The sequence below is a fragment of the Entelurus aequoreus genome, linkage group LG18, assembly GCF_033978785.1.
Source record: "Entelurus aequoreus isolate RoL-2023_Sb linkage group LG18, RoL_Eaeq_v1.1, whole genome shotgun sequence".
Lineage (NCBI taxonomy): Eukaryota > Metazoa > Chordata > Actinopteri > Syngnathiformes > Syngnathidae > Entelurus > Entelurus aequoreus.
In genome coordinates, this window is record NC_084748.1 from 44,800,694 (window position 1) to 44,818,087 (window position 17,394).

Consider the following 17,394-nt stretch of genomic DNA (forward strand, 5'->3'; position numbering starts at 1 on the left):
AATATACACACTGCAAGTATATATATCATGTAGTAACAGACACCTTCATAACAATATGTAATATGTACAATATACACACTGCAAGTATATATATATAATGTAGTAACAGACACCTTCATAACAATATGTAATATGTACAATATACACACTGCAAGTATATATATATATAATGTAGTAACAGACACCTTCATAACAATATGTAATATGTACAATATACACACTGCAAGTATATATATAATGTAGTAACAGACACCTTCATAACAATATGTAACATGTACAATATACACACTGCAAGTATATATATAATGTAGTAACAGACACCTTCATAACAATATGTAACATGTACAATATACACACTGCAAGTATATATATAATGTAGTAACAGACGCCTTCATAACAATATGTAATATGTACAATATACACACTGCAAGTATATATATAATGTAGTAACAGACACCTTCATAACAATATGTAATATGTACAATATACACACTGCAAGTATATATATAATGTAGTAACAGACACCTTCATAACAATATGTAATATGTACAATATACACACTGCAAGTATATATATAATGTAGTAACAGACACCTTCATAACAATATGTAACATGTACAATATACACACTGCAAGTATATATATAATGTAGTAACAGACACCTTCATAACAATATGTAACATGTACAATATACACACTGCAAGTATATATATAATGTAGTAACAGACGCCTTCATAACAATATGTAATATGTACAATATACACACTGCAAGTATATATATAATGTAGTAACAGACACCTTCATAACAATATGTAATATGTACAATATACACACTGCAAGTATATATATAATGTAGTAACAGACACCTTCATAACAATATGTAATATGTACAATATACATACTGCAAGTATATATATAATGTAGTAACAGACACCTGTTCGATACATCGGAAGAGTAGTGTGGGTGGATGTTTGACAGGACAGAATTGGGTTTAAAACAAATATGTCCATGCATTTGGAATGGGAATTCCCTGGAAATTTGGGAATTTCGGGAAAAGGGAAATATTAATACTAGCACAATGTTTCTCGATGATATGAACGGGTTGGTCTTGGAAAATTTTAGAATCAGTTGAAAAATGTTGACATAGTTACAGTTTGAATTGAGAATAGCTATTTCAGAATTCCAGGAATTTCAGGAAAAACGGAAATTTCTACAAAAAAAAGCCTAACAAATGTTGTTGTCCCAACTTAGAGGAATGATTTGATGGTTGAATGGTTGGAATTGCTTTAAAAATGTGAACTGTGAAAACTTTCCAGCAAGAGGTGGAAATAGGACTTTGGAAAACCGGGAATTCTGGTGAATCCTGGAGTTGTTTTGTTTTTTTAACCTGGTAAATTGTAGTTAGGTTGTCCAAGGTAAGTGGAGTGTGTGGATGGTGGGACGGTTTAAATCAGATCAGAAATGTGGGAGGTCTGCATGTTTGAAAATTGTCCCGTTCATTTTCAATGGGCAAAATGACCCGGAAAACCAAGAATTATGGGTAATCTGGATTGCTTCATGATTTTTGTGTCTTTCTCGCCATCTCCGGGTATAAATCGGATGTCAAAGTTGACCAACTTGTCGGTTTATGTCCACAACCTTCTACTATCCAGGTGTGAGGCAGGTTTTTTAATCTATTATTAACTTTCATCAACTCAGAAAGGAAACGTTCGCGTTTCCCTTCAACAACAACAACACCACTATTGATGACAGACTTGATGAGCAACAACAAAGACTACTTTGGGACAAATGACGATCCAGAAACTTATATTTTTGAGCCTGAATATAAGGAGGATGAACAAAAATGTTTACAAGCTGTGTGCTAAACAGATGCAGCTTTAGTAAACACCAAGCATCATGTAGCACTATTGCTAAGTGCTAAACAAGATATACAAACATAATAAAACAATCACTTACTGTACAATGTCTGCTCTCACTGGGATAAAGACTGATGGGATGTTTATATCTTCCAGTTTCAATGAACAATTCATCATAATCCTAATGAAGTGATAAAAACCTTCTACTATCCGGGGAGAGGCATGATTTTTAATCTAGAATTAACTTTCACCAACTCAGAAAGGAAACGTTCCTGTTTCCTTTCAACAACAACACTACTAATCATCGCAGACTTCATGAGAGACAACAAAGACTACTTTGGGACAAATGATGAAACTTATATTTTTGAGCCTGAATATAAGGAGGATGAACAAAAATGTTTACAAGCTGTGTGCTGAACAAATGCAGCTTTAGTGAAACACTAAGCATCATGTAGCAGTATTGCTAGGTGCTAAACAAGATATAAATCAGAATAAAACAATCCTTTACTGTACAATGTCTGCTCTCACTGGGATAAAGACTGATTGGATGTTAATATCTTCCCGTTTGAATGAACAATTCATCATAATCCAAATGAAGTGATAAAAATGTTTTCTTTGTGTGTCTTTCTCGTTATCTCCGGGTATAAATCGGATGTCAAAGTTGACCAACTTGTCGGTTTATGTCCACAACCTTCTACTATCCAGGTGTGAGGCATGATTTTTAATCCAGCATTAACTTTCACCAACTCAGAAAGAAAAGGTTTGTGTTTCCTTTCAACATCAACACTACTAATCATGACAGACTTCATGAGAGACAACAAAGACTACTTTGGGACAAATCATGATCCAGAAACGTATATTTTTGAGCCTGGATATAAGGAGGATGAACAAAAACGTTTACAAGCTGTGTGCTAAACAAATGCAGCTTTAGTGAAACACTAAGCATCATGTAGCAGCATTGCTAAGTGCTAAACAAGATATAAAACATAATAAAACAATCCTTTACTGTACAATGTCTGCTCTCACTGGGATAAAGACTGATGGGATGTTTATATCTTCCCGTTTAAATGAACAATTCATCATAATCCAAATGAAGTGATAAAAATGTTTTCTTTGTGTGTCTTTCTCGTTATCTCCGGGTATAAATCGGATGTCAAAGTTGACCAACTTGTTGGTTTATGTCCACAACCTTCTACGATCCAGGTGTGAGGCATGATTTTTAATCTAGAATAAACTTTCACCAACTCAGAAAGGACACGTTCGTGTTTCCTTTCAACAACAACACTACTAATCATGACAGACTTCATGAGAGACAACAAAGACTACTTTGGGACAAATCATGATCCAGAAACGTATATTTTTGAGCCTGGATATAAGGAGGATGAACAAAAATGTTTACAAGCTGTGTGCTAAACAAATGCAGCTTTAGTGAAACACTAAGCATCATGTAGCAGCATTGCTAAGTGCTAAACAAGATATAAAACAGAATAAAACAATCCCTTACTTACAACCACTTACTGTACAATGTCTGCTCTCACTGGGATAAAGACTGATTGGATGTTTATATCTTCCCGTTTAAATGAACAATTCATCATAATCCAAATGAAGTGATAAAAATGTTTTCTTTGTGTGTCTTTCTCGCTATCTCCGGGTATAAATCGGATGTCAAAGTTGACCAACTTGTCGGTTTATGTCCACAACCTTCTACTATCCAGGTTTGAGGCATGGTTTTTAATCTAGCATTAACTTTCACCAACTCAGAAAGAAAACGTTTGTGTTTTCTTTCAACAACAAAACTACTAATCATGACAGACTTCATGAGCGACAACAAAGACTACTTTGGGAGAAATGATGATCCAGAAACTTATATTTTTGAGCCTGGATATAAGGAGGATGAACAAAAATGTTTACAAGCTGTGTGCTAAACAAATGCAGCTTTAGTGAAACACTAAGCATCATGTAGCAGCATTGCTAAGTGCTAAACAAGATATAAAACAGAATAAAACAATCCCTTACTTACAACCACTTACTGTACAATGTCTGCTCTCACTGGGATAAAGACTGATTGGATGTTTATATCTTCCCGTTTAAATGAACAATTCATCATAATCCAAATTAAGTGATAAAAATGTTTTCTTTGTGGGTCTTTCTCGCTATCTCCGGGTATAAATCGGATGTCAAAGTTGACCAACTTGTCGGTTTATGTCCACAACCTTCTACTATCCAGGTGTGAGGCATGATTTTTAATCTAGAATTAACTTTCACCAACTCTGATCAACAACAACACTACTAATCATGACAGACTTCATGAGAGACAACAAAGACTACTTTGGGACAAATCATGATCCAGAAACGTATATTTTTGAGCCTGGATATAAGGAGGATGAACAAAAATGTTTACAAGCTGTGTGCTAAACAAATGCAGCTTTAGTGAAACACTAAGCATCATGTAGCAGCATTGCTAAGTGCTAAACAAGATATAAAACAGAATAAAACAATCCTTTACTGTACAATGTCTGCTGTCACTGGGATAAAGACTGATGGGATGTTTATATCTTTCCATTTAAATGAACAACTCATTATCATCCAAATGAAGTGATAAAAAAAAAAGGTCTTTTTGTGTCTTTCTTGCCATCTCCGGGTATAAATCGGATGTCAGAGTTGACCAACTTGTCGGTTTATGTCCACAACCTTCTACTATCCAGGTGGGATGCCTGATTTATAATTGAGAATTATCTTTCACCAACTCCAAAGCGATGCAGCAGCTCAATGTGTCAATATAGCAGCATTAGATCTGTGATCACGGCGCCACTTTTAGCCTTTATAATAACAATATCGCTAATACTTGTCAATATTCAGGTCACGACATGTAAACGTAGTATTGTTGGCGCTTTTTGGGATGTTTTGAAAATGAAAATGAGTATTTTACAACTTTGAATGCATAAAACAGACACAAATATGTGTCGTTGCCTTACATAGGGACCGTGAATCAAAGGCAAACCCTCCCCAAAAAAAACGGTTGCACCTGGATCATTTCACAAGTGCTCCAACCGGAGTTGCTCAGGCTGCACCAAAACTCCAAGAATAGAAGATCTCCCAATAGAGAGCTCATTTTGTGTTCTTTCGAGAGCGATGTTTTCTAATCCACATCCCATCATAACAAATGAACCGGAGCAACAGCACATCCGAAGACCCCACTTCGGTCCTTTCCACAAACGAGAGCAATGACATGCTTCTTTTAACGCCTTTCCTCCAATAAAGATCATTCATCAGGCAGAACCATCCTTCTGGTATGTCTGATTGGAAAATCGGGCGGTGGGGGTGGGGGGGTGTGTGTTTTAAAAACACTCCATCCATCTTTAACACTCCACTGGTCCACGCTCTTATTGAGATGAACCGCTGAAGCAGATGCCTCCGTTCCCTAAAATAATAACGGTAAATAGCAGCAAAGTCCAAATCGGGCAGCCACATCACAATTTCCCCGAGGCAGTCAGGCATCCAATTGAGGGAGATACCGGGAAGCGACCCTCATCCCCGTACGGACGCGCTTCCCCAAAAACAAAATGCAGGATTAAAAGCGTACGCGTGATGGCGATGGGACATGTAACCTTTGGAGGGGAACAATCCAAGTCAGTGATGGCCTTTCCCGTGCTGACACGCATGGAGGGCCCTCAAGAATCAGATGGCATTCACAGCCTGGATCCTTATTACCGTTCTGCACTCCTGTTTAAAAGCGACGCCCGCAGTCGGATAGACGGACTTGGCAATTACTCCGGCGATATGAAGCACGGTCACGGAAGTCAGGCGGGCTTTATTTTGCCTCGTTCAACTTGTTGGAACAGCTGATTGGAGTGCATTTACATTTAGAGTCCCAGTCCAATTAAGGTGCAATAATAGCTCACATATTATGTGTGCATTGTGACATTTCATGTTCGGGCCGGACGCCGCCGCTTCGTCGCGTCGAAGGCTGACATTTCTATAACCGCACGCTTTTTCCGCGCTAATGAAAGAACACGTCGACGTCGCCCTGCGTCACATTAGATAGGATGGCGCTTTGTTGTCATTGCGCTTTAAAAAGTACATCGGAATGGCATTTTCGAGCATACACTTAGTGCTGATGGGTCGCCGCCTGGATGGAGAACTGCACTTTTTTTTGGAAATTTTCCTTATCGTTCACAATCATGAGATACAAGAAACCCTTTTTTTTAAAAAAGATCTAAAGATGATAAAAAAAACGCTGGAAAGATGCGACGAATAGGAGTCACTGTTGTAGCCTTCAAAGACTCTAAAACAACTTCAAAACCATCCATCAAACATTTGATGTACACACTGCAAGTATATATACAATGTAGTAACAGACACCTTCATAACTATATGTAATATGTACAACATACACACTGCAAGTATAAATATAATGTAGTAACAGACACTTTCATAACAATATTTAATATGTACAATATACACACTGCAAGTATATATATAATGTAGTAACAGACACCTTCATAACAATATGTAATATGTACAATATACACACTGCAAGTATATATATAATGTAGTAACAGACACTTTCATAACAATATGTAGTATGTACAATATACACACTGCAAGTATATATATAATGTAGTAACAGACACCTTTATAACAATATGTAATATGACACTTTCATAAAAATATGTAATATGTACAATACACACACTGCAAGTATATATATATAATGTAGTAACAGACACCTTCATAACAATATGTAATATGTACAATATATACACTGCAAGTATATATATAATGTAGTAACAGACACCTTTATAACAATATGTAATATGACACTTTCATAAAAATATGTAATATGTACAATACACACACTGCAAGTATATATATATATATATATATATATATATATATATATATATATATATATATATATATATATATATATATATATATATATATATATATATATATATATATATATAATGTAGTAACAGACACCTTCATAACAATATGCAATATGTAATATGTACAATATACACACTGCAAGTATATATATATAATGTAGTAGCAGACACCTTCATAAGAATGTGTAATATGCACAATATACACACGGCAAGTATATATAATGTAGTAACAGACACCTTCATAACAATATGTAATATGTACAATATACACACTGCAAGTATATATATAATGTAGTAACAGACACCTTCATAACAATATGTAATATGTACAATATACACACTGCAAGTATATATATAATGTAGTAACAGACACCTTCATAACAATATGTAATATGTACAATAAACACACTGCAAGTATATATATAATGTAGTAACAGACACCTTCATAACAATATGTAATATGTACAATATACACACTGCAAGTATATATATAATGTAGTAACAGACACCTTCATAACAATATGTAATATGTACAATATACACACTGCAAGTATATATATAATGTAGTAACAGACACCTTCATAACAATATGTAATATGTACAATATACACACTGCAAGTATATATATATATATATATATATATATATATATATATATATATATACATATATATAATGTAGTAACAGACACCTTCATAACAATATGTAATATGTACAATATACACACTACAAGTGTATATATAATGTAGTAACAGACACCTTCATAACAATATGTAATATGTACAATATACACACTGCAAGTGTATATATAATGTAGTAACAGACACCTTCATCACAATATGTAATATGTACAATATACACACTGCAAGTATATATATAATGTAGTAACAGACACCTTCATAACAATATGTTATATGTACAATATACACACTGCAAGTATATATATAATGTAGTAACAGACACCTTCATCACAATATGTAATATGTACAATATACACACTGCAAGTATATATATAATGTAGTAACAGATACCTTCATAACAATATGTAATATGTACAATATACACACTGCAAGTATATATATAATGTAGTAACAGACACCTTCATAACAATATGTAATATGTACAATATACACACTGCAAGTATATATATAATGTAGTAACAGACACCTTCATAACAATATGTAATATGTACAATATACACACTGCAAGTATATATATAATGTAGTAACAGACACCTTCATAACAATATGTAATATGTACAATAAACACACTGCAAGTATATATATAATGTAGTAACAGACACCTTCATAACAATATGTAATATGTACAATATACACACTGCAAGTATATATATAATGTAGTAACAGACACCTTCATAACAATATGTAATATGTACAATATACACACTGCAAGTATATATATAATGTAGTAACAGACACCTTCATAACAATATGTAATATGTACAATATACACACTGCAAGTATATATATAATGTAGTAACAGACACCTTCATAACAATATGTAATATGTACAATATACACACTGCAAATATATATATATATATATATATATATATATATATATATATATATATATATATATATATATATATATATATATATATATATATATATATATAATGTAGTAACAGACACCTTCATAACAATATGTAATATATACAATGTACACACTGCAAGTATATATATAAGGTAGTAACAGACTCCTTCATAACAATATGTAATATGTACAATATACACACTGCAAGTATATATATAATGTAGTAACAGACACCTTCATAACAATATGTAATATGTACAATATACACACTGCAAGTGTATATATAATGTAGTAACAGACACCTTCATAACAATATGTAATATGTACAATATACACACTGCAAGTGTATATATAATGTAGTAACAGACACCTTCATCACAATATGTAATATGTACAATATACACACTGCAAGTATATATATATAATGTAGTAACAGACACCTTCATAACAATATGTAATATGTACAACACACTGAAAGTATATATATATAATGCAGTAACAGACACCTCCATAACAAAATGTAATATGTACAATATACACAGTGAAAGTATATATATAATGTATAATGTTATGTTGTTAGTGTACATATAACAATATGTAATATGTACAATATTTACCATGGTCCTTTTAATCATTTCTGGGACTGATTTTTTCTACGCATTGATTTCTGGCACGTCTGACTTCTGGCAACGTGTCTTCCTACTTCCGGAATCAAACACGAGTGTGTGTTCTAATCATGGCAGACTTGGTAACAGACAACAAAGACGACTAATTTTGGACAAATGAGGATTCACCACCGTATACTTTTGAAGCTGAATATACGGAGGATGAACTGCTGCTTCTAGAAGTGAGTACAAAAAAGAGGATGCTTTGTTGGGTCTGCTCCTGTCTCTGGCCATGCTCCCCCCCACCCCAGCAGACGATGGCGTGGAACACCGCAGAGGCCACCACAGTGTATATGTTTTCTTTTGTTTGTTGTTGTTTTACTTTTGTGGCTGTGTGTAGAAGTGGCTGGTTGCATCAGCTCTGCTCTTTTAATGTCTTTTTTGTCCTTTATGTTCTTTGATGTTTCCCTCTTCCACACATGTTTATGTGTGCTATGGATGAGTTTTTTTTTCTTCCTGGCCTCAGTCTGAACCCCCTCTCCAGGGGGCCAAGCTTAGACTGAATTTTTTTCCCCCTCTTGTTATTTGGGTAACAGTGGACAGTTTTTTTTAGGGATGATGGAGTCCTCACATAAATTGATGTAGTCTGTGATGCAGTCTTTGATGCTGTCAATGTCTGTCCCGTGAGCCTTACAGAGCACGTCCCAGTCTGTGGTCTCAAAACAGTCCTCAACGAGACATGCTTCCGGGGTCTGCCTCCGCACTGATTTTGTTGAGACAGGCTGCCTCCGCACAGCAGGAACATATTGAGGTGTTAAAAGCACCAGATTGTGATCAGACCATCCCAGGGGGGGCAGGGCAGTCGCACTGTATGCATATTTTAATTTAGCATACAGTAGGTCCAGAGTTATATTGTGCCGTGTTGCACAGTGCACATATTGGTGGCAAGTGGGTATAATTGAGTCCAAAGAAGCATGATTAAAGTCACCCGAAATGAGAGCGAGGGCATCGGGGTGTTTGGTCTGTTGCCTTGCAACAGCGGCATGAATGGTGTCGCAACTAGCAGCCTCGTCTGCAGACGGAGGGATGTACTTTCCGATGAAGATTACAGAAGTAATCTCCCTTGGCAAATATTATGGTCGAATTCCAACAGCAAGAAGTTCGATGTCCGGCATACAAACACACTCCTTTACCGTAATATGTCCAGGATTACACCGCCCCTCGTTCATCAAGATGGCAATCCCACCGCCTTTCTTCTCACCGCTCAGGAGTGTGTCTCTATCCGCCCGTGAGTTCCGCGCTGTAGCCAGGTCTCTGTAAAGCACATGATGCTGCACAAGGGTGAGTTTTTAGCATAGAATTACCAAATACATGAACTATAGCAACATGGCATGTATGCTAGCATATTGACAAAAAGCACATAGCTGTTATTCATTTTTTTTTGTTTTTTTTTACGAATAATATAAAAAAAATATTTAGTTGATGGAATGGACTGAGGGATATTTTGAAAATATGCAACATTTTTGAAGGATTTTAATTATTATATCATCGTAAAATTTAATTTCAGGAAGCGGGTACAGGCAACTAATGTGATTTTTTTCCCCCCTTAATATTTAATGTAGTTTTTGGTCAATGTATTTAATTAAAAAAAGCCATCAGATCAATGTGCAGGGCATTGTGTTGGGTTAAAAAAACGAGTAATTGTATCATGCATTCATAAAAAAAAATTCCGGGGGTTCACATTTTGTTAACATTGACGCACATAACTTAGCTAAAAATCAGGATTTATTTCTTACTTGTCAAAACAAAAAACAGCAAATATTTGTAATGCTCTCATATAAGGAAATTGATCAAAAAGAAATCATGATATCATAATAGGGTTGTACAGTATACCGGTATTAGTATAGTACCGCGATACTAATGAATCATATTCGGTACTATACCGCTTATAGAAAGTACCGGTCGCCCACCCGTCGTCGTCGAAGCATCATCCCTGTAGGACGATGCTTCGCTACACACCGTAGTCTTAATATTGGATGTATTAAAAATTATCTATAATTGGCATCAATAATTAATTTCACTGTGTCCGATTATTTACCATCAAGACGATTATATCAACTTTGAACACATTACACACAAGCGAATGAAGGGCATACTTAGTTAACAGCCATACATGTCACACTAAGGGTGGCCGTATAAACAACGCCAACACTGTCATAAACATGTGCTATATAGTGAAACCACACTAAACAACAATGACACACACATGCGGTCCCCTCCAAGGTTTCTCATTGTCATCCCATTGGGTTGAGTTTTTTCTTGCCCTGATGTGGGATTTGAGCCGAGGATGTCGTTGTGGCTTGTGCAGCCCTTTGAGACACTCGTGATTTAGGGCTATATAAATAAAAATTGATTGATTGATTGATTGATTGATTGACATTTTGGGAGAATATTTGCCCCACAACAAAACATAAACACTACAGAACAAATTCCCAGAATTCCCTGCAGCACCAACTGTTCCAGGACACTACATTATAAACAAACGTCATTGGTGGATCTACACTGTAATGATACCCAGTACAGGAGCGTATCTAGTATCTACATCGATAATTTCTAGCATCACAAAATCTTCTTTCGTTTTTTTATTTATTTATTTATATTATGTTCATGAAGTCAGGAAATATGTCCCTGGCCTGGACATATGAGGACTTTGAATATGACCAATGTATGATCCTGTAACTACTTGGTATCGGATCGTTACCCAAATTTGTGGTATCATCCAAAACTAATGTAAAGTATCAAACAACAGAAGAATAAGTGATTATTACATTTTAACACAAGTGTAGATAGAACACGTTGAAACAGAAAATAAGCAGATATTAACAGTAAATGAACAAGTAGATTAATGATTCATTTTCTACCGCTTGTCCTTAATAATGTTGACAAAATAATAGGTAGATAAATGACACAATGTGTTACTGCATATGTCAGCAGCTAAATTAGGAGTCTTTGTTTGTTTACTCACTACTAAAAGACAACTTGTCTAATATGTTCACTATTTTATTGGGGCGGCGTAGCTCGGTTGGTAGAGTGGCCGTGCCAGCAACTTGAGGGTTCCAGGTTCGATTCCCGCTTCGGCCATCCTAGTCACTGCCGTTGTGTCCTTGGGCAAGACACTTTATCCACCTGCTCCCACTGCCACCCACACTGGTTTAAAATGTAACTTAGATCTTGGGTTTCACTATGTAAAGCGCTTTGAGTCACTAGAGAAAAGCACTATATAAATATAATCAGTGTTGGGACTAACGCGTTACTGTAACGCCGTTATTTTCGGCGGTAACTAGTAGTCTAACGCGTTATTTCTTATATTCAGTAACTCAGTTACCGTTACTACATGATGCGTTACTGCGTTATTTTACGTTATTTTTTATATAGTATCGGCTAGAAACTGAGAAGTTCTGAGTGTGTTTTATTGGAGAGCTGCGGTGTCGTCCTTCTGAATCTTCCTGTCTCACAAGAGACGCGCTGTGTGTGTGTGTGTGTGTGTGTGTGTGTGTGTGTGGGGGGGGGGCGTGTCTATGTTAACTAACAAGACGAGTCGAGTTTCTTAACATGGAGATATTCTCACTACTTTTCTTTTGTCGAGCACAAAGAAAAGAACATTTTAGTTCAATTTAAGTTGTGTCTTGGATCAAAGAACCCATCTACTGCCCAAAACAGCAATTCAAATCTGCTGAAACACTTACAAAAGCAACATGCTTTTGACGAAGCTAGTAAAGAGAGACACAGACTCCGATGCCACTTCACCTCCACCTCCACCTCCACCTAAGCAACAGCGGCTGGATTTTAACGGAGGGACTGCTAGCCAAGACATCATTGATAGACCCATTATGTGCTAGAAGACATGCAGGCTATTTCTACAGTGGAGTCACCCGCTTTCAGGCAGCTAATTAGCATGATACCGGGCATCCAACAGCAAGTGGCACGGAGAACATGTTCCAAGTAACTGACTGGACACAGTGGACAGTGAGTACATAAACATGGAAAGCAAGCTAAAGAAAACACTCCAAACTCTGCCTCTGCTCATCATTCAGCACTGAAGGTACACACTATGTCAATTCTCTTATATACTATTTCATTCTAGACTTCTACAGTGTTTGATTATCACATCACTCTAAATGTATAGACTATAAAGTTCACAAACATAAAGAGGGATCCTAGTGGGCCAGGCCAATCTTTCCTTATCTCTAAACTAAAACTGGGGAAATGCGTAGAGTGTTCTGGGCTTCAGCACAGTGTTGATCTACTGAAGACATGATTTTATTTCACAATTCCTTGAGAGAAAAAAATGCCTGGTTAAGCGTGTATATAGCAGTATGTGTGCTGTATATAGTGACATGACATATAATCATGTCATGTGTGCCTTCCTTGGGTGAAGCCAGGTTTACAGATATGTTGTGACATGTTGTTATTATGCGGTTTGTTACTTATGTATGTTATGTTGCAGCTATTTAAAATAGTTTTGTCAATTTGTTCTGGCCCTAAATAAATTGGCCCTTTAGAACTTATCTTTGTCTTTGTGTGTTGTATGTAGACCACATTGCTTAGCAGAGTTCAGTGATGCAAACGCATGTCAAGTTGATCAACAGATTGTATTATTCTCCAGTGCAATAACAGTACTGAAATGAAGGCTAAAAGGGCATTAATGGAGCCTTAAAAAAAAAAGAGAAAAAAAGAAGAAGTAACTAAATAGTTACTTTTCACAGTAACACATTACTTTTTGGTGTAAGTAACTGAGTTAGTAACTGAATTACTTTTGAAATAAAGTAACTAGTAACTGTAACTAGTTACTGGTTTTCAGTAACCAACCCAACACTGAATATAATTCACTTCACTTATTTAAGGACAAACTTGCAATAAGAAAACTTATGTTTAATGTACCGTAAGATTTTTAGTTAAAATAAAGCCAATAATGCAATTTTGGTCCCCTTTATTTAGAAAAGTACTGAAAAGTACCGAAACACATTATGGTACCTTACTGGTACCAAAATATTGGTATCGGGACAACACTATGTCATAAAAATATTTTTTTATATATGCTGGTAGTTTATGTGTCAGCGCTGCAAAAACACAGACATATTACATATCAACATGTAAACATATACACTTGAATAAAAACAATTCAATTAAAATGTTAACATATGTTTCCGTGGCAACCAACGAAGGAGATTTCTCTATAGAACCTCCTCTCTGGTCAACAAAAGCACGATGAAGATTCTAGCGGGAACTCTCGTTCAACCCTTTTTCGATTACGCATGCACCTCCTGGTACCCTAGCACCTCCAAAACCCTCAAATCTAGACTCCAAACATCCCAGAACAAGCTAGTCAGATTACTTCTAGACCTCCACCCAAGATCCCACCTCACTCCTACCCACTTCTCCAAAGTGGGCTGGCTCAGGGTGGAGGACAGAGTAAAACAACTTGCACTGAGCCTAGTCTATAAAATCCGCTACACCTCCCTGATACCGAAGAACATGTCAAACTACTTCCTTAACGTAAATGACCGCCATAACCACAACACCAGGGGGAGCTCCACTAACCACGTTAAACCCAGATTCCGATCTAACAAAGGTCTTAACTCATTCTCTTTCTATGCCACATCAATATGGAATGCACTCCCAACAGGTGTAAAAGAAAGGGCATCTCTATCCTCCTTCAAAACCGTAATAAAACAACATCTCCAGTCAACCTCAACCCTTGACTAACACCCTCCCTTCCACATCCCACCTCCCCGGATTGTAAATAACCAAATGTAAATAATCAAATGTATATACTTGTACTTTCTGAACTCACTATGTTCTCTGCTCGCTGTACATATCCTACCAAGACAGACCTACACTGTTTCAATGTCCATTTCTCTGATGATGCAATTGTTGATGACTGAAGTGCTGATATCAACTAAACCCTCCTCATCCCACCCCCCGGATTGTAAATATTGTAAATAGTGTAAATAATTCAATGTATACACTCTGATGATTAACTTGTGGGATGACTGTATTATAATGATAGTATATATTTGTACCATGAATTGATTTACGTGGACCCCGACTTAAACAAGTTGAAAAACTTATTCGGGTGTTACCATTTAGTGGTCAATAGGTGAGGGCCGACATCCGGGCAACTGAGCTACATACGGGTTCTTCGAGCCATAGCAACCAGACTGGCGTTGAAAACAAACCGTTGCCATTACTCTTTAACCTGTCGACCTACGCTGGTTAAACCCGTCATTCTGCCTCCAAAATGCTGAAAAACTGTGTTATTTTTGGTTGTGCTAACCACAACAGGAAACAGGGAAAACAAAGGTTGTATTTTGTTCTGCCAAAGCGTGATAAAAGCCCACAGAGACGAGACAAATGGCTCGCAGCTTTACACCGGGAAAACGAGGACGGTTCTCACTGGAGTCCCCCAAAGTCCCGGGTCGTGTGTTCGGATCACTTCGTTTCTGGTAAATATAAGGAACAACAATCCACCTTCTTAACCACAACTTGGCTGTACCGTCCGTGCTAAAGTTGTACTTGTTGAATTTGTACCTTATAACGTTCGACAGCTGAAGTTGTTGTTGAACAAAAATAACATGCGGAATATACTATATAGTCTATAGCCTAGCTAGCTATTTTCGAAAACCGGTTTCGTTTAAATTTGCACATAACAGTTGGGTTTTTAAAAACCAATAAACCCTATAATTTTCATGTTGCCATTTAATCAACTTTTCAAGACAGTTGCAAAATGCTGTCTGCAAGACTTTTCAATACAAAGACATATATTTTGTACATTATTCGCCTGCTGTACTGCGCCTTCATAAGGCTACAACTTACAAGGACCAGGCTACAAGGGGTCGGTCTGCTTTCTTTTGGGGTTTTTTGCCGGACATTCCAGTATTATTTACCCGTAATCTTGGTATTACTTTCCTTATTAGGTTATTTTGCTACCTCCCCCTTCTGTTTAAACTCTCCTTTGTTGTACTTAAACAATACATGTAGCCCTCAAATCTCTCAATATTTTATACACTAACACTTGATCTTGTTGTTGATAACTTCCGCGTCTCTTTCTTAGTAGCGCGCAGGCTAAGCTAACTAGCAAGCTAAGCTAACTAGCAAGCTAAGCTAAGCCTGAGAAGCTTTAAAGTTCACTGAGACGAGTCTGACGCAAATAATACATTTTCGTTTTTTCACACGATATGCGGAAGTGACGTAGAACCTACGTCACTTCCGCCTACCAATCCCCTAGCAACCGGGAATTCGTTGAAAACAAACCAGCTCACAGCGAACACAGCATTGACAGAAAAAGCATTTAACGAGCGTTGTGGCTTGGAAGTCGGCGTTAAATCCCTCGTTTACGCATTTTTACTTATTCGCATATCGTGTGAAAAAACGAAAATGTATTATTTGCGTCAGACTCGTTTCAGTGAACTTTAAAGCTTCTCAGGCTTAGCTTAGCTTGCTAGTTAGCTTAGCTTGCTAGTTAGCTTAGCCTGCGCGCTACTAAGAAAGAGACGCGGAAGATCAAGTGTTAGTGTATAAAATATTGACAGATTTGAGGGCTACATGTATTGTTTAAGTACAACTGTTTTTCGCCAGGTGTTCTTTGGCTGCCCTGGCTTACGTTTTCCCGGTGGTGTCCATCTTAACGCTGCCTTTGGTATCCTCTCGTTGTCCGGTTTTCGAAAATAGCTAGCTAGGCTATAGACTATATAGTATATACCGCATGTTATTTTTGTACAACAACAACTTCAGCTGTCGAACGTTATAAGGTAAAAATTCAACAAGTACAACATTAGCACGGACGGTATAGCCAAGTTGTGGTTAAGAAGGTGGATTTTTGTTCCTTATATTTACCAGAAACGAAGTGATCCGAACACACGACCCGGGACTTTGGGGGACTCCAGTGAGAACCATCCTCGTTTTCCCGGTGTAAAGCTGCGAGCCATTTGTCTCGTCTCTGTGGGCTTTTATCACGCTTTGGCAGAACAAAATACAACCTTTGTTTTCCCTGTTTCCAGTTGTGGTTAGCACAACCAAAAACAACAGTTTTTCGGCATTTTGGAGGCAGAATGACGGGTTTAACCAGCGTAGGTCGACAGGTTAAAGAGTAATGGCAACGGTTTGTTTTCAACGCCAGTCTGGTTGCTATGGCTCGAAGAACCCGTATGTAGCTCAGTTGCCCGGATGTCGGCCCTCACCCATTGTACGGAATATGTACTGTACTGTGCAATCTACTAATAAAAGTTGCAATCAATCAATCAAAGACTCCATGAACGTCTTCCATCAAATACTTGCGGTCTCATGCTGCTTCCCTTATTCCGTCACATATTTAATTGTCCACCTCAACAATGTGACCAAACCGGAACCACAAAATATGTTCCTCTCCAATTTACATGGGTTTTGTAACAAAAATAAAGTTAACAAAGAAAATACATTTTTAATC